A 23332-nucleotide genomic window follows, 5' to 3' on the forward strand; every position below is an offset into this window, starting at 1 on the left:
TCCATGGTAACTATTTTCAGCCATTTTGTAGGCAAATGTAAATTCTGATTTTATCTGTTGATGGATTTTTGATTAAACACAGTGAGTGTCAGGATATTTTAAAGCAATATTTCCATGTTTTCATTAATAGAATTGTTTTCAAAAATTTGTCATATTAAAGCCATTGTTATACAGAGAAAAAATGAAATATTTGGCCAGAACATCCACATTTTCAAAAATATCTGAAAAACAACAACAACAACAAAACCTGGAATCTTTCTACCACCCATGTGGACCTTTAAAATGATGCATCTCTTTTATCTAGACCTTGCAAAATGAAGCTGCAATTCATATAAAACTGTAAGACATGGTGTTGATTTCTTTTATGCATTGATAACCTTTTCCTATAGGGCCTTTGATTTCTGTGCAGGCTTTGACAAATATTTTCAAACCATTTTTCCACTAAAGTCTTTAGTATATTACGAATTTTCATTCTATTTATGAATGGGTTGCTTTAAAGCTTCATTTATTAAGAATGAAACAACATTTTGTTTTCCAGAGGGGACTGAGAAGTGTCCAAGATTAACTGTCCATTTGATCAAAAGCTGTGTTCTTTCCAGTGATGATACAGACTTGTGGGAATTCGTACCAGAAACAGCACTCTTGGGAATTCATACCAGAAACAAAAGTATGTTGATGTAAGTAATTTAGCACTTTATCCATCAAACTTTGGTTGTTCTTGTGACCATTGAACTGCTTAATGTTGTCCCAAGTTCTATAATGAAGAAGAACATGTCTGAGACTATTTGATTAAATACAATCTACAAATTTTCTAGTTTCCTTTCGATGTCTTTATACAGTGATAAACACTGCGTACTGGTTCAGTCATCAGGTGGAGGTCTCCTTCATCGAATGTTTTGGCGCTATCCCATGCAGAAATAAATCCTGGAGGCCAGGATATCCCAGGTAAATCCTGAGATATCCTGGGATATCCTATGTGGTATTTTAAGAGCTCAGATTAAGACAGGAAAAGCCAGGACCAGAATAAAAGAAGACAGGATAAGGCAAGACAATCCAGGACTTATATAAATTGATTGAGGAACAGGCAGGACAAGCCAGGACTTCTTCAAATAAGATTCAATAAGCTGTTACAAATGTAAATCATAATTTTCTTAATGCAGGAAATCCCAGGATATCCTGAGAAATCCTGCATCAAGAAAGGAACCAATGAAAATGAAGGCTTCTGACGCTGTTATACATGTGCCAAAAAAATATTCCCCCTTTTTCTGTTTGTTTTTTTGTGATTATTGCAAATTCTGTTGGCTAAAGAATGGTCAAATTCACTCTTGTACTGTATATATTTATATCAATAACATTCTAGATATTCCCTTCAGTAACTATATTGTACTCAAGAAAATTGCTCATGAATACCAAAAATTTGAATGTAAACAGGAAGTGCTTTGTTCATGTTGTTGCTGGCACATGGAATGGAGCAAAATATTTTAACTGGAATCTCTAAAATGCTTAAGTTTAAGAAGGATATCAGGTAAGAACATTAAACTTTTTAATTTTAAATGTAATTCAAACCTGTAATGTCACAGGACCAGAAAAAAATTATAGACTAAAATACCATCTTTATTCCCCTCAGTGTCTTAATTAAACTTTTACCTGGTCATAGGTATTTTTTGTTCAGGTATATGTGAAGGATAGATAATTATGCTTCTGTAACAAGAGTTTATCTAATACTTGTATATATTTTAGGTGATTGTTATATAAATAAATTTGAACCACTGACTTAATTACATGGGTGCCTAAATATAATGAGGGACAGGCTGAAGCTGGTCAGGCAAAGGCTGATTACATTCAGCAGTTGATGAAATGAAATGGAGAATGAAAAGAGATGTTGAAAAATTATGCTAATTTGAAAAAAAAAAAAAAAAATACAACCTGTCAAATATGATCATATTTAAGTATAAAAATAACATTTAACATTTGACATTTTTTATTACATTAATTTTTGTTTATACAGTTGTCAGTGTTTGTGAGATACCTATTATATGAATTCCCCTAAAAAGGAAGAAAACCTTACAACTTGTGTTTGTCTTTAGGGTCTCATTTCAGTCTAATAATAATCTTAAAGCTACAAAAAGTTAACTCTTTCCAAATGAGACACAATGATTGATTATTTCTAACAATTATTTTAAGGTAAAGTCCTGCACCCAGGATAACCTTGGATGTCCTGGCCCCAGGATTCATTCTACTTGCCAAGAAATCCCAGGATATCCTGGCCCCAGGACACTACCATCCTGGCTTCCTGGAATTTCCTGGTCCTGGTACTCCATCTACATCCCAGGAAATTCCAGGATATCCTGGCCCCAGGACACTTTTTTCAATCTTGGCTTCCCAGGATATCCTGGGATTTCCTGGACCTCAAAATGTTATTTTCTACACCCTGGCATTTCCTGCTTATACAGGATTGTCCAGGAATGTGCAGGAATAAATCCTGTTCCAATTACCGGCGTGAAAAATCTTGAGATATCCCAGGATATCCCAGGAAAATGGCAGGAATTTCTCCTGAGATAACCTGAGATATCCCAGGATAATCCCAGGATTTCCTGGCCTGTTTTCGCACGGGTTTAAAATTCCACACCACTCTCCAGAGGTGCGCCGACTGAGGTGATCAGTCTCGGCCCTTTCGGAATTTTGTATGCTTTCTTTTACTTTTTGTACCACTTTTTATGTCTCCCCACCCCCTCTGGCTGAGACATATTGTTTTTGTCCTGTCTGCCTGCCCGTCCGTCCGTACGTCACACTTCATTTCAGAGCAATAGCTGGAGAACCATTTGAGCTAGAACCTTCAAACTTCATAGGGTTGTAGGGCTGCTGGAGTAGATGACCCCTATTGATTTTGGGGTCACTCCATCAAAGGTCAAGGTCACAGGTACCTGAACATTGAAAACCATTTCGGTCAATAACTAGAGAACCGCTTGACCCAGAATGTTGAAACTTCAAAGGATGATTGGTCATGTAGAGTAGATGACCCCTATTATTTTTGGGGTCACTTTGTCGAAGGTCAAGGTCACAGGGGCCTGAACATTGAAAACCTTTTCTGATCAATAACTTGAGTACCACTTGACCCAGAATGTTGAAATTTCATAGGATGATTGTACATGCCAAGTAGATGACCCCTATTGATTTTTGAGTCACTCCATTAAATAGCAACCCCAGACCATTTTTAAGAAGTATTTCCATGTTGAAGTTATATATTGTAAATAAAAGAGCTTGAAAATAGCTTCACAAAACAGTTTAAATTTTGAAAATATCTTAACTAGATCAAAAGTTATGAAAAATTAAAGTTCGCAAATTTCGGTCATTTTTTAGAATATTTCCTTATATAAAATAGGCATTCGGAGACACGCCGCGACGGAACTCTTTTCGGTGCTTTTTTCACTAAAATAAGTATAACTTTCTTATTCACAGACATATATTCATAAAATTTGGTGTACTTATGTATTTTTTCCTGCTCTATTCATTTCTGGCACTTAATTTTAAATCAGCTGACTCTAGTGGACAGGAAAAGTAAAAAAGCATGGTCAAATTTCAACAATTTTAATGTTTGTAATTTCATATCATATAGCAACATTTCATCATGTAAAAATATTTTATTTAGAGTCAATTAACTATCACATATCAATAAATAATAAATTAAATGCATGATAACATCAATGAGATCTTTATAGTATGTTATATTTGTACAGAACAACTTCTTCAATAATAATCAAGAATCACAGTAACCGTGGAGAATTTTAGTACATGAAAACTATCTGTCGGCTTGAAATTTTCAGTAAATAGCATTTTTGGTAATCACTACTTTTTACACAATTTGACCACACTATCTATATACTGACAAAGCATGTTCAACTGAAATAATAGTCCTTGTACATAGCATACACTTTGTCTATTTCAACAAACTCTGAAAAGAACCACTGACGACCAGAGTTGCAACATTCTGGAATCAAGCCCTGCTTCAATACAAATTGTTTGTCAACTGACTGAATATCCTTTCTAGCAGGCCACATGAATGTTCCAGGCTTTCTACAAGGAGCCATAAAGTTAACAGTTGCTATTTCATTGCTTGAAGATTTCACTATAACACCAGGGTACCAAGCATCTTGGTAGGCAACTGCTACATATTCATTATCTTTGAAACAGTTTGTTTTTGGCAACAAGTTTTCAAGTGCTTCCATCTCATAGTCGTCTTCTTCTTCAGTGTCAATGTTTGGAGAGTCACACACTTTTCTGCGTTTAGTGTTAGGTTGATTATTCATCATGGTTTCAATTTCATCGAGAACACCGGCATCATGAATTCTATGTTGATTTCTTAAATCGCGACCACCTTTTCGAGCACTTTTCAGAAGTGCATCCTGTTCTTCGGTATTCATATCACCAATCCATTGAAACAGCTTCTTTCTGTTTCTCTTTAACATTTGGACAGAAGAATGGTGGTGAAATGAAGCATTTGGACGTCGTTTTTGGCTACTGTCCAGATCACCGAAATGGTGCTCACAACCAAGATTTGTTACTTGAGCATATGCCGTTCTTTGAAGATCGTCTTTGGTTGGAGCCCGACTGTACTGACCTCCCTCTAGGAAATCGACTAACTGTTTCTGGATAGTCCGGAGCATAGCACCGCAGCAGACACTTAACAGTGTTAACAGAAGGCCAGATTTCTCGACACCTGCGAGTTTCTTCGTAAATTTCTCCATGTGTGGTACTGTCATGTTATCGTCATTCAGCCATTTTGTATCTTCCAACAACAGATTTTCAGGATTTATTTCACCGGTTTTCAGGAACTTCTCAAGGGATTGGATGTATGAATACAATTCAAGATAGCTTACAGAACTTGATGTTACTAGCCACCAGTATGGTCCTGTTACTTTAACATACATAACTGACATACATTTCAGCATTGTTTGCACGGTTTCTGATTCAAGATCTGCTTGCACAGCCTTCAATTTCAGGTTCGGGTTCTGAACAGTGTTCAAAACGTGAAGAAAGTCTTCTCTGTGAAGGAGAATTTCAGCCGATGTCTGGAAAACGGCGTTGAAACGATTGTCTTTATAGTTCCCAGTGACTGATCGTATGCCTCTACTTGCACAGTAGGCTTCCCACCTGTCACGAATTCCAAGATGGTCACCTGCAGGACCAAATATTCCAGAAGTTGTATACACTACTCTTTCAATCACACTTTGCTTTTTTGACCAGTATTTAAAAACTGGAAGACGATCCCGACCAACTGGACCTTCTTTTTCTACTAAAATCACTTCCTGTTTTTTTAGGTCTTCACACACATACCGATGGAACCCGAGAAGTACATGTGCCATACAATGAAAATGGAGGACAGTTGTTCTTTGTGTTTCATTTTCACACTGATTAATGATATCATCACGCCACTCTGTCAAAAGCTTGTCTGCAAGCTTCTCATTGCTGGCTCTGTCACTCATGGTGAATGCTATCTTTTCTAATGATCTGGCAATGAAGTCATTATCCATTTGTTTATTTCTAGCACCGCTAGTCTGAGCAAGTTCTTCAAAGTGTTTTTTTGTTACGTCCGTTATCACTGCTGCTGTTTCACGAGAAACTTTTGTGAAGCCCAAGCTGATAATATCTCCAGAATCTAATGTCACAGATGTATCAACTATTTTCTCCTTCCGCCTTGTTGTGCCATCACGGTTTATTCCGAAGTTTGTCGACTCTTCAATCTTAGCCGCTATAAATGTCTTCGCTAGAAAGTGGCCCTCATCAACTATATTTTGGACAGATGTACGGTTGGGTAGGTCGTGTTTTTGGTAGCTTATACCAAACAGATGTTTACAAACAGTTTCTATTGCATGCGGTATCTTTTCAACTGCTATTTCTAGTCCAAAAAGTTCCATGACACAAAGTCTTATTTCATTGCTAAATGTTCCATCCTCATTTTTTGTTCTGGTTGTTTTCTCATTGAGCGTTTCTTTTAACATCTCATTTTCAATTCTCAAATTTTCAATTTCAGTCTCTGACTTCATTAAAGTTTTCTTGTAAACATTGCCAGGTTCTTCTTTACTATGTGGGCTTTCACGTATCTTCTTTAAGGTTGTTCGATAATAACTAGTCAATTTTTGTGCGTTTGTCTTCTTTTGGTCAATGTCCTTCAGCTTTTCAAGTTTGGTCTGTAACTTCTGCTTTTGGCGCTTAAGGTCCTGCACAGTGGTGATTAGTTCATGGTTTGTTTGTGCCATTTTTTCAAGTTGACGCCTTTGTTTGGAAACCGTAGCTTGTGTGTCCCGCAGAGTTTTCCTTGTTTTTGCTGCAGTTTCATCTCTTTTGGTAACATTTCTTATCGAGAAGTGTCCCTTCACCATTTTCATGTGTTCCAGTGTTTCACGTTCAGTTTTCACAAGTGTTTTCATCTTGTGGAGGGCTTTTTGACGTTTTTCAATTTCATGCTGCAATAAGTTATATTGCTTAGCTTCAGCCTGAGAACTTTTTGTTTCACATGGGTAGTGGCGTTTCTTCGCACTAATTGCTGTCTCTGGCTGTACATGGGATTTTTGAGCACTTCCATTTTCATTGTCACACTGAGAGGGGGATTTATTAGCAGTCACTGTCTGAACATGGGGGATTGGAGCACTTTCTGTTTCATTGTCACACTGGGAGGGGGATTTATTAGCAGTCACTGTCTGAACATGGGGGATTGGAGCACTTTCTGTTTCAAAGTCACACTGGGAGGGGGATTTATTAGCAGTCACTGTCTGAACATGGGGGATTGGAGCACTTTCTGTTTCATTGTCACACTGGGAAGGGGATTTATTAGCAGTCACTGTCTGAACATGGGGGATTGGAGCACTTTCTGTTTCAAAGTCACACTGGGAGGGGGATTTATCAATATTAGCAGTCACTGTCTGAACATGGGGGACTGGAGCACTTTCAGTTTCACTGTTAAACAGGGGTGGGGATTTCTTAGCAGTCTCTTTCTGTTCATGGGAATTCGGATCACCTTTTGCTTCATAATCACATGGGGATTTCTTTGCCGTCTCTTCCTGTGATTTCGGAGCACTTTCTGTGGAGATGTATAAATCTGTTTCAGCAGTTGTTGGTTTTTCACAAAGATTATTTTGTACCGATTGCTTTTTTCCAGATGGAAGAAATACATCATTATGAAATTCTGACGACATATAAGACGCAACCTTTTTCTTGCGTTCTATCTTCTTGTGTGTTTCGAAAGCATTTTTTATGCGCGCTTTTAGTGTTGATCTCTTCATCTCTAGGAAGCCTGGCTGAAGTGAACAGACCCATTCTTCAACTTTACTGGCTACTGTTTTAGTTTTTGTTGCATATCTTATTAATTCTATAACAACACCATATTTTAAAGTTTCTGAAAGTATTGCTGCTATCTTGCCAGAAGTTATACTGTCACTATCCAAGTTAATTTGATGACAGAAAACCCCTGGGCACAGTTTTTCCATCATTCAAATATGTATCACGTATACCAACAACCTGTAAGAAATAGAATAACATACTTTAAAATTCATTTCTTTGTTATTACTCGACGTTATAATTATTACAAATGGATAAGTACTTTTATATCCGAAAATCAGCTTGTCCGAATTAGCGCAATCGGGACAAGTGCCCGCCGAGAACGTGGACAAATTTTTCAAACCACTTTCTAGATTCGACGATAAATTGAGTTAATATTTCATACATTTTTGTTGTAAAACATAAATTTTGATAGAAGAATGATATAACTTTCAAAATATATGTCTTGAAAGGGGGAAAATCGATCTTTTATACAGAAATTTTGACAAAGTTCAACCGGTAAATGGCATCGCACGGGCAGCGATGTAATTTCGCCTAATATTTATCGTATTTATATAGATAAAAACTATATAAATTTTAATATTTTAATTTCTTAAATGTGTTCTTCGTACTTTTAAGTACATATCTACTTTTTTGTTGCTTTATCTTTCCACTTTATTGGTTTTTTTCTGGACGAGAGCACACATGCAAATTTCCAAAATGGCGGCGATAATTCACGGCGCTTCATTCGCCGAGATTTGATGACCTTTCAAATTTAAATAACAATGCGAGGTATTAATTTTCGGCCGATTTTTAAAATTTTAGTATCATTTTGAAGATAAAGATTTATATTTTAATAATATGTACATGATTATAATATTTACCTGGTAACTTTTCTACAAAAGTCGGTAAACTTCATGCCTTCGTAGAGCGGCCATTTTTTGTTCTAGAAAATAATCATTTACACCATTGTGAAGCCAGTTCTTTTTTCTGATTGGATAACAAAACTTCATTAATATTCATGAGGAAGCAACATCTCGCATTTGCATAGAAATACAATGACCCCTCTAGGCACGCGTCCGCGGACTCGCATAATCGCGGGTATTGGAATTTTGATAATAAAATCAAATTACATTGATAAAGATATAAAATCAGTATTTTTCAGGTATATGAAAATTATATCAAATTAAAGATAATTTTGTTAGCTTTTAAAATGTTTTATTCATTTTAAGATTGATTAACAGTAAGTGGTTTAAATCATAAATTGAAACCAACCACCCACGATTTCCTGCATTATTCTAAAGGGATTATTGGCTTATCTGGGGTTGCTACATTAAAGGTCAAGGTCACAGGGGCCTGAACATTGAAAACCATTTCCGGTCAGTAACTTGAGAACCACTCAACCCAGAATGTTGAAACTTCATAGGATGATTGTTCATGCAGAATAAATGACCCCTATTGTTTTTGGGGTCACTCCATTAAAGGTCAAGGTCACAGGGGCCTGAACATTGATAAACATTTCCGATCAATAACTTCAGAACCTCTTGATCCAGAATGTTGAAACTTCATAGGATGATTGAATATGCAGAGTAGATGACCCCTATCGATTTTGGGGTCACTCTGTTAAAGGTCAAGGTCACAGGAGCCTGAAAATGGAAAACAATTTCCGATCAATAACTTGAGAACCACTTGACCCAGAATGTTGAAACTTCATAGGATGATTGAACATGCAGAGTAGATGACCCCTATTGATTTTGGGGTCAGTCTATTAAAGGTCAAGGTCACAGGGGCCTGGTCATGTAAAATCTTTTCTGGAAAATAACTTGAGGACTACTTGACCTAGAATGTTGAAACTTAATAGGATGATTGGACATGCAGAGTAGATGACCCCTATTTATTTTTAGGTCACTTGATCAAAGGTCAAGGTCACAGGAGCCTGAACAGTGTCTTGAGAACCACTAGGCCAATAGTGTTGAAATTTAGCGGGATGACTGGACATGCCAAGTAGATGATCCCTATTGCAGCCAACCATCAGTGTCTCTTCGACTTTCGCTCCTGACCCATATTGACTTCTTGCCTATAGGACTTTGCATTGGGGGAGACATGTGCTTTTTTACAAAAGCAGTTTCTAGTTTCTGCTTAGTTTGTAGTTTCTTAATTATAATATTGCTGTACTGTAAAATCATATAAATTCATTGGCACAAAATTGGGTGCTTTTTGGCCAAAATGGCTATAATTATGAATTCATAGATTTTAACTTAAAAAAATTATGTGGGGTAGATTTTATCCTATTTAATTTAACAAGCAAGAGGATGAAAAAGGAGCATGTAGGCATACGTAAATTTTCCAGAAACTCCCAGATTTGATTATTTTGTTGCTACTCATATTCATGTCTGCATGTATTTATTTATCATTTGTAATTTCTGTAGCTCCCTGGGGATTGCTTTTAATTCAAGCTGAACAAAGAGAAAAGCCATGATGGCATGATTTTTTGAAACATCAGCAACATATTTGCCATTAATGGCTTACATTAAACAAAGGTTCAGGGTGAGCTATTGTTGTCCATCATCAGTCATCCATATTCCTGCATCAGCAATTAACGTAACCCTTACCCTGCTTTATTTCTGAAATGAATTTGTCCATCTTTCAATTTGGACAGAATCATTATCCTTTAAAAGGGGTGCATATCTCTTGTAAAACTGTTACTGCTGGTCAGAATGACACAAACTTTGTAGAATCTAGGCATCTCTCAAGTTAATTCAGATTATCATTTGACTACATTTAATGGCAGAGCTCAGAATAAAAAAGAAGTTTTAAGCAACTTCCTTCTCAAGAACTTTTGCTAGATGGATCTTCACCAAACTTGGATTGTAGCATCCTTGAACTTTACTCAGTTTATATTGTTCTGCTGGATTGCATTTATCAGCTTAAACTAGAAAACATTTAAACAACTTTTTCTAATGACATTATTAACTTGGTGGATGTTTACCAAACTTGGTCAGAAAGATCTTTGCACAGACCTTTATGAAGTTTGTTCAAATTGACTTTACTATGTTAAGGTGCCTTCAGAGCTAAAAGTAGAAAAACTTTTATTCATCTCTTGAACTGCTTGATTGATGTTAAACTTGGTCAGAAGCAAGGTAAAGGTCATCTGAGCAATTTAATACCTTCTGTACCCGCTTGTTAAACTCTGAAAGTCAGCGTCATATTTACCAGTGCAGTGGAAACATGTAAATTGTTTTATTCTTAGATGTCATCATGACAGATTTAAGATGAAATTCAAAATGTTGTTGATGACTGATATAAGATTCGTGATGCAGATTTCATCCCGAATTATTCACTGACTGTACGTATTTTCCACGACAAAACCAAGATTGTGCCAGTATATCTAAATTAATTTTCTAAATAAGTAACTGTATCAGGATTTATACTGTTGTGTTGTCACACATTCTGATTTCTACATATATTTGTTGTATCATTTGTGATTTCTATAGGTCCCTTTGGAGTGGCTTTAGTAGAACTTGAATTATGAGCAAAGTGATGATGAAATAAATGATTTACTGTTTAATTCGTTATTGTTATTTCGGTAATGGTCATGTTTAAGTGCTCTTCTAATTAACAAACAGCAAAGTATATTGAATCTAGTTCCAAGAATTGATGACAAAGTAATCAGGGTAAAATAAAAATGTCGGGGATTGATACAAATTATGTGACACAATTTCACATATATGGTTATTGTGTTGTACAACAACAAACGGAGCTAGGGTGTAGATGAATAACCAAATTTATTTTCTAGTAATGGTACATCAGACTTTTCTGCATGTTTATATGATATCATTTGTAATTTCTATAGGTCTCTTAGGAATAGTTTCAATTAAACTTGAAGTCAAATAAAAGTAAGGGCTGCTTTGGTTGAGTGGGTAAAATTGCTGACTTCATATCAAATACAGGTTTGAAACCTCACTTTGGATGTAGAATTCTCCATCTAATGAAGCTATCCAGCTGGTTTACAGAAGGTCAGACATTCTACCAAGGTGTCGCAGCCCATGCCTGAAACAGTGTCCAAAGGTGCACCTAGGGTCGTCTTCAACCATCAGAAGCTGGAAAAGTCACCATAATGGGACTGACTTGTGTCAGTGTCACTCTAAACCCAGCAAAAACAAACAAAAACGAAAAACATTTTTAAAAAAATTAAAAAACCAAGTTGAGATTAACTTCCTGCAATATCTTGATAAAATGTGTATTGTATTATTATTAATACTGCAACATATTTGGATGTGAAAGTCATTTGTAGCAACTTAAGTGCTTTTTGTCACAGGTTCTTAACAAACACAAGTAAATTGTATAATTCTAAAATTGTGCGACTGTTGATGAACATTATGTGATGCATTTCTTTCTGAATCATTCACTGGAAACGATTTTATATGCAGACAAAATATGTATTTTATATTAAATACGGAGGATCATACATGCAAATTATTTCACATGTTAGATTTTTAGGTCAGCTGTAAGAAGTTCTACTCAACCTAGAGTCTGCATCTGCATCGGTGTCCTTCCACATCTACACCTAACGGTTAAAGTTTTGTTACACTTTCTCTTTATCTCTGTAATTATGTCTCTCCTCATTGGTGGGGTAGATACATTTCCATCTGTCCGTTGTCCGTCCGCGTTAAGCTTGTCCAGCTTTCACAGGTCAAACAGCTGGCTGGATTTTGGTGAAACTTAATATGAGGGATCAGTACCAACCCTAGTTGTGCATATCATCGGCACGTTCTTCTTCGCTGCACAAAATGGTGGCCAGAGCTAAAGATAGAAAAATCTTGTCTGGCTATCACAGGTCAAACTGCTGGCTGGATTTCGATGAAACCTAACAGGAGTGATCAATACCAAGCCTAGTTGTGCGTATCGCCAACATGATCCGCTTCAATGCACAAAATGGCAGCCATAGCTAAAAATAGAAAAATCTTGTCCAGCTTTCACAGGTCAAACTGCTGGACAGATTTCAGTGAAACTTCACAGGAGTGATCAGTACCAAGCCTAGTTGTGCATATCGCCGACACATTTTGCTTTGCTGCACAAAATGTTTATTCCTCATCATCACCCACATCATATCACAGAAGGGTCATGACCAATATTTCATCAATTATCCCCACCTTTTAGTTAGAATTTCAGGTTAAAGTTTTGGTGCACTTGCACTGTATCTCATTTATTTCAAAATTGATTTGATTCAAACTTAAAATAGTTGTTCCACATTATCACCCACATCCTACGACACAATGTCCATAACAACCCAACATTAAACACCCAACCAGGGGTGGATTTCACTTGCTTGTCCGTTTTTGTTAATTGCTATTTTGTACTTGTCAGTATGATAGTTATATAGTAAATTCTGGTCAAATTTCTCTTGTCCGTACAAGCCTTGGGACAACCTGGGAAATGCAGACAATTGAATTTGCCACCCCTGCCAACCAAACCCTCATCATTACAGAAGGTCGTAAAAAACAAGAACTTTGTTGTGCCTTAGTATCCAGTCACCACTGTAGCACAAAACCTCCCAGCTGCTTCAGTTCTCACCCACCACCATATTACACCCCCAACCCTAAAACATTAACACAATTTTCGATAAATTTTACTTCCTCCTCCTCTGATCTAAAACTACAGGCTTTGCAGAGATCTCCTGAAACCATTGACAATTTAATTGCTTTGAGCAACATGTTCTTCAAATTAACACTAAAAATGTTTATTCTAAAATTGCAAGAGGACAAAGTAATCAGGATAAAAATATAAATGCTGTTGACAATTAGAAATTATGTAATGCAGATTTCAGGCTGAATAATTCACTCCAAACATGCAGTGTTTCATGCAGACAAGTGGAGCAAATACGAGAATACCTTAACCCTTACCCTGCTATATTTCTATAATGGACTGGTCCATCTTTCAGTTTGGACAGTACCATTTATTATTCAAAGGGGTTTACACTGAAAATTTACTGACTGAATAGCGAACAGTGCAGACCATGATCAGACTGCACGGATGTGCTGGCTGATCTTGGTCTGCACTGGTCGCAAAGGCAGAATCATCTGCCGCCAGCAGGCTAAGGGTTAATTAATATTCTAGTAACACTGTCAGACTTTACTCTTGTGTTGTCACACGTTCTGATAATTGAACCTTTTAATTCTATATCATTTGTGTTTTCTACTGGTCCCATGGGAATGGCTTTACTGGATGTTGAAATAAGAGAAAAATCACACTGAAATTATTTGCCAGAATGTCAACAATGTACTTCTCCATGATTATATTACACTACAGTATCTGTTTCAAACTCTTTTGCACCAATTTAAGGTAGTTCTGCATGTTTAGTAAACTGGAAGTATTGGCGTAACGTCATTTATCTGGATATGGTAGAATAAAACCTGAACTTGGCATACGGAAATGAAAATCATTTTATGAATTAATGGCAACCTGTGAGTGAATTCCTTGAAACAGTAATGTTACTGTCTTTCTAAAGATAAAATATATCGATAAAATCTACATTGTAGAAAAAATGCGATAATTATGTGAAACTATTGTGATTTTTGCATAGACTCCCATTATGGAAACTTGTAAGAAGTTGAAATTTTTTTCAAGTGAATCTGGCAAATATTCAAGCACATGACCCTATTGTTTTTATTTGCCAAATTGTTAAGTATATTTTGAAATCTAGGGTTTAATCAGATTCTGCATTGTAGAAAAAAATTGATCCGAATGTGCAGAACAACCTTATGTTCTTTGACCACATTTGATATTCTTAATTTAATGAGCAAAAAACCATGGAAGTTTTATAATTCTTAATTATTTGAATAATGAACGTATGTCAGTCAGCCACTGAGGAATCAAGATGTCGTTGACATTTCGTAAACATTATGTATTTAATAATTTACTCAGCATGCAGTGTTATAAATGAACAAACCAAGAGCATGCTGGGAAATCAAGAATCAGTACTACCTTAATTATTTCCTAGGAAAAGGTTGCAGTTGAGCTGTTTAATATAAACATGTTTGTTATTTATTAGGAGTGAGTTAGTTACTTATCAAGAAAATATTAACATTTTATTTACTGACAGGTCATTGTACAAACAATAGATGAGTGTTCATACAAATAATAAATAATAAACTTGTTTATCTGTTCAACTGTCCAATGTTTTCCTAAATTGTGACACTATCAGACACATTATTTAAGAAACAGTGATTTGTCATTGAATAAAATCGTTGTTTAGAGTTTAGATGTGAAGGAATTATATCACAAGGGCACAGCCCGAGTAATATAATAATGTGCATCTAAAGGACAAAAAATTATTTTATTCAGGAGCAAATCACTGTTTGAGATTATATTATTTCGATTCTAACACATTATCAAGGATTATTATGTACGTCCTTGACGATAAGGCCTAAAAAAAAAAATTCTTTGTTTCCGGTAACATGCTCAAAAAAATTAGGGTAGGTAGGTCGGAAAAATTATTCTTTTTGGATTTTTTTTTATAAAGGGAGACTTTTTGGAAATAATTTTTGTGTCAAAAAATTAATACAAATATGGGGGTTATGCCTTTAGAGCATCATTAAGTTGATTTCTAACATCACTGACCATGTTTAAAGCATAAAAAGCAAAAAGTTGAAAAAATTATTCTCCAAGGCCATAAAAACAGTTAGGGTCAGGCCAAAAATTTAGGGTATGTCGGGATACCGGAAACAAATTTTTTTTTTTACGCCTAACATCAAATATTGGACCTGAATTATAAAAATCATTTTAACAAAGGCATACCAATAAGATTGTAGCTGGTGATTCATAAAAATTGTGTGGCACAAGTTTCATTTTCTGTTATTCAGATAAGCATGTGATGTTGTTTGTTTGTTTGTTTTGGGATTTAAGTGCCATTTTTCAACATTATTTCAGTTATATAACAACAGGAGTATAATTTAACCAGTATTCCTGTCCTGGATTCTTCGTCAGTACTAACCTGTTCTACGCAAGTAACTGCCAACTTCTCCACATGAATCAGAGGTAGAGGACTAAATGGGTTCAGACACAATGTCATTTATCAACTCCTCATTGTGAACGTATGCCTCATCCATGGATCAGACTTACGACCCAGGTGTGGTCTGTAGCTCTGTCCTTCCCTAATGAGCAAAGTGAGAATATAATTATGTGATGTACACCATTAAAAGCCAAGAGCTGCAGGGATACTTTTATTTTTCTAGTAACTTTTTGTTTTGCTCTATGTTCTGATTTCAGAGCATGTATTTATTGTATTATTTGTAATTTCTAGCGGTCCCGCGAGATAGATGGGAAATATGGGACGCAGATTTCATTTTCTATTATTCAATAAGCATGACACTGTGATGCTGTACATCACACAAACCAAGAGCATGCAGGGATACCTTAATTAATTTTCTAGTAACTCTATCAGTCTTTACTGTTGTGTTGTCGCGTTCTGTTCTATACATGAATGTGTTGTATCATTCGTAATGTCTGTAAGGTCCCAAAGGAATGGCTCCAACGGAAATTGAACTAAGAGAAAAATTATTATGCCATGATTTGCTATAATAACAACAACAAAAATAACAACAACAACAACATTATGATTTGCTTTAAGAACAACAAAAACAACAACATTTGATATTAATTGCAGTAGAAAGGAGAAATAAAGTTAAACTCTATATTTAAAAACAATCTTCAAATTTGGCAGAGTTTGTAGTAAAATTCTCAAAAGCTGTAGTCACACAATTAAAATTCCTTTTCAAAACACGACTGATTCTGCCTTTGCGACCAGTGTAGATCATGATCAGCCTGCACTTCCATGCAGTCTAATCATGATCTGCACTTTTCCCTATTCAGTCAGTATTTTTTTTGGTAAGCACCCCTTTTACAGTTAATGGTACTGTCCATATTCAAAGATGGACAAGTTAGCAGGGTAAGGGTTAAAGAAAAAAAGATAAGCCGTACTTTGTATCAAACACACTGAATTAAATTATCAGGTAATATTTCGGTAAACTAGTGCTGTCTGTATTCAAAGATGGACAAGTTAGCAGGGTAAGGGTTAAAGAAAAAAAGATAAGCCGTACTTTGTATCATACACACTGAATTAAATTATCAGGTAGTATTTTGGTAAACTAGTGGTAAAATTTACACTTTGAGTGCAAGTGTTTGTGGGCTCACTCCCTGGCTGCATCATACCAAACACATAAAAAGTGGTACTAGTAGCTCCTTGCTTAGCTCTCAGCAATAGGACAGTACTAGGACTGGTCAACCCGGTGTCAGGATAATGTGACTGGATGGAATACCATGTCATTTGACCATGGCGTGATATTCCAGTTAAGCAGCACCATAGAGTAGGGTCTTGCGCGCAGTGCTACAAGAGGAAATCTTGTTTTAAATGGCTGAAAAATTGTTTAAAAAATGCTAAAACTGAACACACACACAGAATTTGTTTATTATTTTTGTTATTTAATGTCATTTAATATCTTATTTCAAAACTTGAAATTGTAATGTTTGCCTGAAGTCTGATGCCCCTTTACAGTCAGTCATAAGAACTTTTTTTTTTTTTCGGCAAAAAAATATGAAAGACTTGATATTTCAGTTTGAGCATACAAGTAATATTTTACTTTGATTTTGAATGACACTCTCACAATGGTGGTGAATTATCCTACACATAGAATGCAGTCCTCTCGACCTCCACCTGAGTTGGGAGTGACAGACACTACCCAGTACAATCTAACCACTGCACACACCCCACCCACCCAACAGTTTTAATTTTCATTTTGGATTATATAATGTCCATTTAATATAAAATGTGATGCGACATCATTCCATCACTTCCTTTTACATAATTATTGACCACTTTGAAATTCTTACCTCCATGTGTGTTGCTGATGGAACAGTCCACGCTCAAAAATCCAATTTCACCGGAGAGCAAGAAAACAGTGATAATTGTAGATTATTGTCATTGAGTGTTGGCAACAGAGACAATAGATTCTAGTTACGATACGAAGCTTTAAATGACATTCGAGCTGTGCTAATGGTTCTGTTTGGACGTAAGTGAAATAACTCTTGGACTAGCAGTGTTTGCTGTAGTTAACGACACGGGTCACATGGAAATACATTGTATTATGATACTGGATAAATTAATTTTAGTTTAACTTTTTTATTGAAAATATTTACATAGGTATGTATGATTTTTCATCATTTGTAAATTTTCATTTCAGGTTTTAATATTAACAGTTAGTCGATTTTAATTTTCTAATTTATTATTAAACTGTAAAACCTTTTTTTTTTCATTATTTTGCTTTTCACTTCTATTTCTTTAAATTTTATGGAGTTTGCTGGGTGAATCTAGGAAATTGACTGAATTAGGTAAAATTGAACAGATATACCTGAATGAATGAAGTGAAATAAATGAAAATACCTGAATAAATAAAGTTAACGAAAATACCTGAATGAATTAGGTAAAATTAATGCATTACCCAAATAAACTGGAATTAATGAAAATATCTTTTTTTAGACTTTTTGTGCTTTAAGTTTAGGGTTAGGGCTAGGGTGAGTAGAACAAATAAGGCAACAGAGGTTTTTAGCTTATGAGTACAAAGTGCTCAAGGTGAGCTATTGTAGTTACTCACTGTCTGTAGTACATATGTTTTTATGTTGGTCTGTCCATTGTCCATACGTCTGTCTGTCCATATGAAATTTTCTTTAGCAACCACTTCTCTGAAACCATAAATAGGTAGTTGATGAAAATCGACCTAGGTGTTGTGTGAGTTGTCCTCTTTCAAAATTATTCAGAGAAAATCATTCCATACAGAACTCTGGTGCCATTGCAACGGAAAGGAAACATTTTAATGATCTTCTTGTTAGAAAATGTTGTCCCGATTTTACATATTTCATTCAAATGATGTTTGGTTAGCGCTCTCTTTCAGTATTGTTCAAATTATTCTGATTTGTAGCCATCTGAGGGCAAACTCGCTTTTCCCCTTTACAATATGTTTAAAGTGGAAACTATAAAAGTCTTCTGGTCAGAAAGACCTGGCCAAATCTTAAAGTAATTATATGCAAATATGCCTTGGGTGACCATTTACTAAGAGTGAACAAATTGCTCCATTTCCTAAAAAAAAAGAAACGTCACCAGAGCTAGAAATAGAAAAATCTTTAAATGACATCTCCTTAAAACTAATGATCTGATTGTAAAATAATTTCATACAAATGTTTTTTAAGTGAGCCTCTACAGAGTGTATTTAAATTATTAAGATTTGTCAAAAAGCACTGCCATGAGGGGCTGTGGTCTTTTTTCCCTATTTGTTATATACCCCAGTAAGCCTTCTTGTTTATATATATATAAATATCAGTATATAGTGGAAAAATCAAAAAATCTTCCTGTCAGAAAGTACTGGCCCAATTTTCAAGTGATTTCATACGAGCTAGTGTTTTTGGGTGACCCTAAAATAAAAATTTTCAAATTATTCTGATTCATCGATAGCTTGTCCACCAGTTTCTATAATTATGATGTCTTGTTGGAACCTTTAAAAAAATCTTGTCAAAAAATGTTGGTCCCATTTTGAAATAATTTCACAGAAATGTTTGTTTTATGACCATCATTACGGTGATTATTGTGATATGATTCATATTTGTCAAAAAAACATGGCAGCCAGAGCGGAAAATATGGAAAAAATCTTAGAATACCATCTCTTTTTATACTCCCGAAGGGACGTTTTATGTTATGGTTCCGGTGTCCGTCCGTCCGTTAGCAATTTTGTGTCCACTCTGTAACTTGAATCCCTTGAACGATTTCAGAGAAACTTGACACAAATGTTCACTACACCAAGACGATGTGCAGAGCGCATGTTTTGGTTGTGTCATTTCAAGGTCAAGGTCACTCTTAGGGGTCAAAGGTCATATGAGTATGTTTAGTGTCCGCTCTAGTACTCTTGAACTGCTTGAAGGATTTCAAAGAAACTTGGCACAAAGTTCACCACACTGAGAGACGTGCAGAGCGCTTGTTTCGGATGACTTGCTTCAAGGTCAAGGTCACACATAGGAGTGAAAGGTCATATGAGTGTGTTTCGTGTCCGCTCTGTAACTCTTGAACTGCTTGAAAGATTTCAAAGAAACTTGGCACAAATGTTCACCACACTGAGGCGACATGCAGAGCGCATGTTTGGGATGACTCACTTCAAGGTCAAGGTCACACTTAGGGGTCAAAGGTCATATATGACTTTGCTTTGTGTGTATTGCTCTGCATTGCAGTGCTCTTGTTTTTATTTGGCAGATCCCTTTTTGTTCTCTTACAAAAAAATTTTTTTTTTAATTACTTCCCTTTTTTGTTACTATAAATAGCTTATTTTGAAACTTTTTTATTATTGACCGTAGGGAAAAACCAAGACCACTTTTCTGTGGTACAACATGAACGGTACATCCAATGTTTAGATGTATTTTGACATAACTTTACCTGGTAAGAATTTTTTTGTAGACTTAGAAATTTTTTTTTGGATTTTTTTCATTTTTGTTGTTTCTGTCCTTTGGGCTTCAACAGTCAAGTTCTTTAAATTTTGCTCCCATCCTCTGATGTAACCCTTCAGGCGTATATTGCCCCGCTTGGCGGCACTCTTGTTAAATTATGTGTCCAATTTTAAAATTACTAAAATTGTTAAAAGCTGTATTGAGTTTTCAAGAGAAGAGCAGAAGATCATGGCTGCTGAGGACAGGTCTTTTTTCCAGTATATAGCTCTATGGAAACTCTTCTGTTTGAGCTGTGAAACTCAATAAAGGGCCATAACAGCTGTCTGATTTAAATGGACGCTTTGAACAAGTGGAGACCTTTAATGTTTGTTTTGATATATAGTTTTAAAACTTTCACATATTAACAAAACGCGGTAACTGTGGCCTTTATTTACTAATACCGGATTAACCCATAACAATGAAATAGGGAATCAGGTGGACACATTATATGACAAGTATCTTATATCGCAAAACCAATGCAAGTTGCGGCGTGGTCTAGTGGTTAACATGTATGATTTGTTAGCTTACGGTGCTGGTTCGAATACAGGACGAGCTACTTTTTTAAAATTTTTCCAGCATGTTTTTATCTGGAGAAGGAATTCAAGTAAAACTATTTATATCACGATTTTCTCGTGCACTTATATAGTGGACGCAACTTGACCCCGATGGTTGACATTTGCATTATTATACATAAAAAGGCACAACCTACTATTGAAAAGGAGTGTACGTAAAACACGAGCTGCACGAGAAAAAGGAAATATAGATATGTGTAAATATAAATTAGTTTATTGGAAAGCTTTAACTGATCAAATCTAAGTATATGTACTCTGATACTGCACTGTATACCAACTCATTCTATATAAATATACACGGGTACCCTGATCACCCTTGATTTCTACAATGAAATAATCGATATGAATAATCAGCCTAAGGTCAACCATCGCGGTCAAGTTGCGACTACTATACTGAGTACTTATTGACATTTTTCAGAGGATCTCTTATTAGAATAGACATTGAATCTATATACATTGCAATAATAATTAAACAAATACATAAATAAAAAGAATGAAAGAAAAAATACAAAATACGATATAAACAAAAACCTGCAAAATAGAATACCCGGGTAAGTAAAAATCATTTTAAAAAAAGAAGGGCTCGACCCTACACCATACAAACATAAAAAGAATAGATGTCCGACACACTATCCACTAGACTATAAATCTGTTTTGGAATAAAGGATCCTATTTAGAGTTAAGAATACTACTAATAAACCTTGATAATGTGGCAGTTGAGTCTAATAAGTCCAGGGGTGTTCAAAGATAATCCGTCATAGATCTATTGCAAAGCAATTATTGGATTTACCTGTATTGGACAATAAACAATGTCGATTGTATTCAGGTCAACTGCCACATTATCAAAGTTTATTAGTACAATATACAAATTAATACCACTTATCTGATAACACACCTGCTTTACCTGTTTTTGGATTTTACCTAGTACCGTTAAAATTAAATTATCGCGATCCATTAATACAGGTTGAATTAAAGAAATAATAAGTTCCCAATCGTGGTTTATTATAGAATAACCTGTGTTTTGAGTTCTTGTGCGTTAGAATATATAACAGTGTTAGAAAAAATATTAACTACTTTTTACGACCGTGCTTCGCACCTGGATCGGATGACGTCATTGCACGCATGTGGGTTATTGCAGAATATTTATTATTTACTGGTCGTGTTAGAATTGTAGATAATATTTGTCTTTATTTATGGAGTTTGAGTAACAGCTTTAAAATATAGCTTCTGTCGTTGTATAAATCTTTGCACTTTTTATGTCCCCCTTTGAAGAAGGAGGGGTATATTGTTTTGCAGATGTCTGTCAGTCGTCTGTATGTAGACCAATCCGTTTCCGGATGATAACTCAAGAATGCTTGGGCCTAGGATCATAAAAGTTGATAGGGAGGTTATTCATCACCAGCAGATGAACCCTATTGATTTTGAGATCAGTATGTCAAAGGTCAAGGTTACAGTGACAGTGACCCGGAACAGTTAAACGGTTTCCAGATGATAATTCAAGAATGCTTCGACCTAGGATCATGAAAGTTAATAGGTAGGTTGGTCATCACCAGCAGATGACCCCTATTGATTTTGAGTGACCAGGAAAAGTAAAATGATTTCCGGATGATAACTCAGTAACGCTTGGGCCTAGGATCAGGAAAATTGAGAGGGAGGTTGGTCATGACCAGCAGATGATCCCTATTGATTTTGAGGTCATTAGGTCAAAGTTCAAGGTCACAGTGACCTGGAACAGTTAAACTATTTTCAGACGATAACTTGAGAAAGCTTGGGCCTAGGATCATAAAACTTGATAGGGAGATTGGTCATGACCAGTAGATGACCCTTATAGATTTTAAGGTCAGTAGGCCAAAGGTCAATGTCACATTCACCCGGAAAAGGTAAACCCTTTCCGGACGGTAACTTGAGAAAGCTTGGGCCTAGGATCATGAAATTTATAGGGAGGTTGATGATGACCAGCAGATGACCCCTGTTGATTTTTAGGTCAGTAGGTCAAAGGTCAAGGTCACATTAAACCAGAACATTAGAACTTATGTTTACAGTGAGCAAATAATTTCTGTTCCTTGTGCAATTAATGAATGTATCAAAGGGGGCATTTCGTGTTCTACGAGCTCTTGTTGTGAAATTTGTTTTTCATTTCCTAAAATCTAATAGGGGCCTCCATGGCGGAGTGGTTCAGGTCACTAGCTGACTGAAGTTGGGGTTGATTTACTATTTTTAGCTGTGTTTTCTGTAAACACCAAAGATACCAGTTTGAAACCTCAAAAAGAGTAAAATGATGAAAGGAAGCCTTATATGTTTTACTTCATTTTGATTGTTTTAGAAGATTTTATTGTTGAGGTAAATGTGGTTTTGAATACAGTATAACCTCTGCAGAGCAACATTAGACACAGACAGATATTTTGGTTGCTCTAGAGAGGATAAAAGGGACCCATTTTTACTGTTAAAAGGGATAACTGCACATTCTGTTTAGTTCACCAGATCAACAGCATCCTTCATCAAAATAATAATTCAAACATCTCCTCCTCTAAAACCACTGGTCACAATTACACCAAATTTCATCTGTACTAACTTGGCACAATCCTGTCTCAAATAATTGGGGAACTTGGCCTTTTTGAGGGACCTCTAGAGCTAAAGACAGAAGAGCTTTTAAACAACTTCTTTTCATGAATAGGCTGCTGGATCTTATCAGATTTGGTTTTTAACTTGAGGTTATCTCTGAAGTTTGTTCAAAAGGGACACTTGGACACTTTAAGGTCTGTAAAAGCTAAAAATTACCTTTAAATGACCTCTTTTTATTAGCTGCATGATAATAACAAGCTTTTAAGGTCATCCCTTAATTTTGTTCAAATGGGGGCACTTGACCATTTTTAGGGCCACTTGAGCAAAATTTAGAACTGTCTGGCATGAAACTCGTGATGGAT

The 23332-nt window shown here is 35.7% G+C and overlaps 1 protein-coding gene across 2 annotated transcripts in view; it reads left to right on the forward strand.

Moving 5' to 3' along the window:
- Positions 1-335: 335 nt before the first annotated feature.
- LOC123551611 (potassium voltage-gated channel subfamily KQT member 1-like) overlaps positions 336-23332 on the forward strand; it is a 142045-nt gene continuing 119048 nt past the window's right edge. Inside the window, exon 1 of one of the 2 annotated variants that reach the window (XM_045340655.2) lies at positions 336-677. The gene's annotated coding sequence lies outside the window, so the exon portion shown is untranslated. The remainder of the gene's footprint in view (positions 678-23332) is intronic. The other variant, XM_045340656.2, reaches the window with a different exon arrangement.

Source organism: Mercenaria mercenaria, chromosome 4 (assembly GCF_021730395.1).
Source record: "Mercenaria mercenaria strain notata chromosome 4, MADL_Memer_1, whole genome shotgun sequence".
In the NCBI taxonomy this organism is placed as follows: Eukaryota; Metazoa; Mollusca; class Bivalvia; order Venerida; family Veneridae; genus Mercenaria; species Mercenaria mercenaria.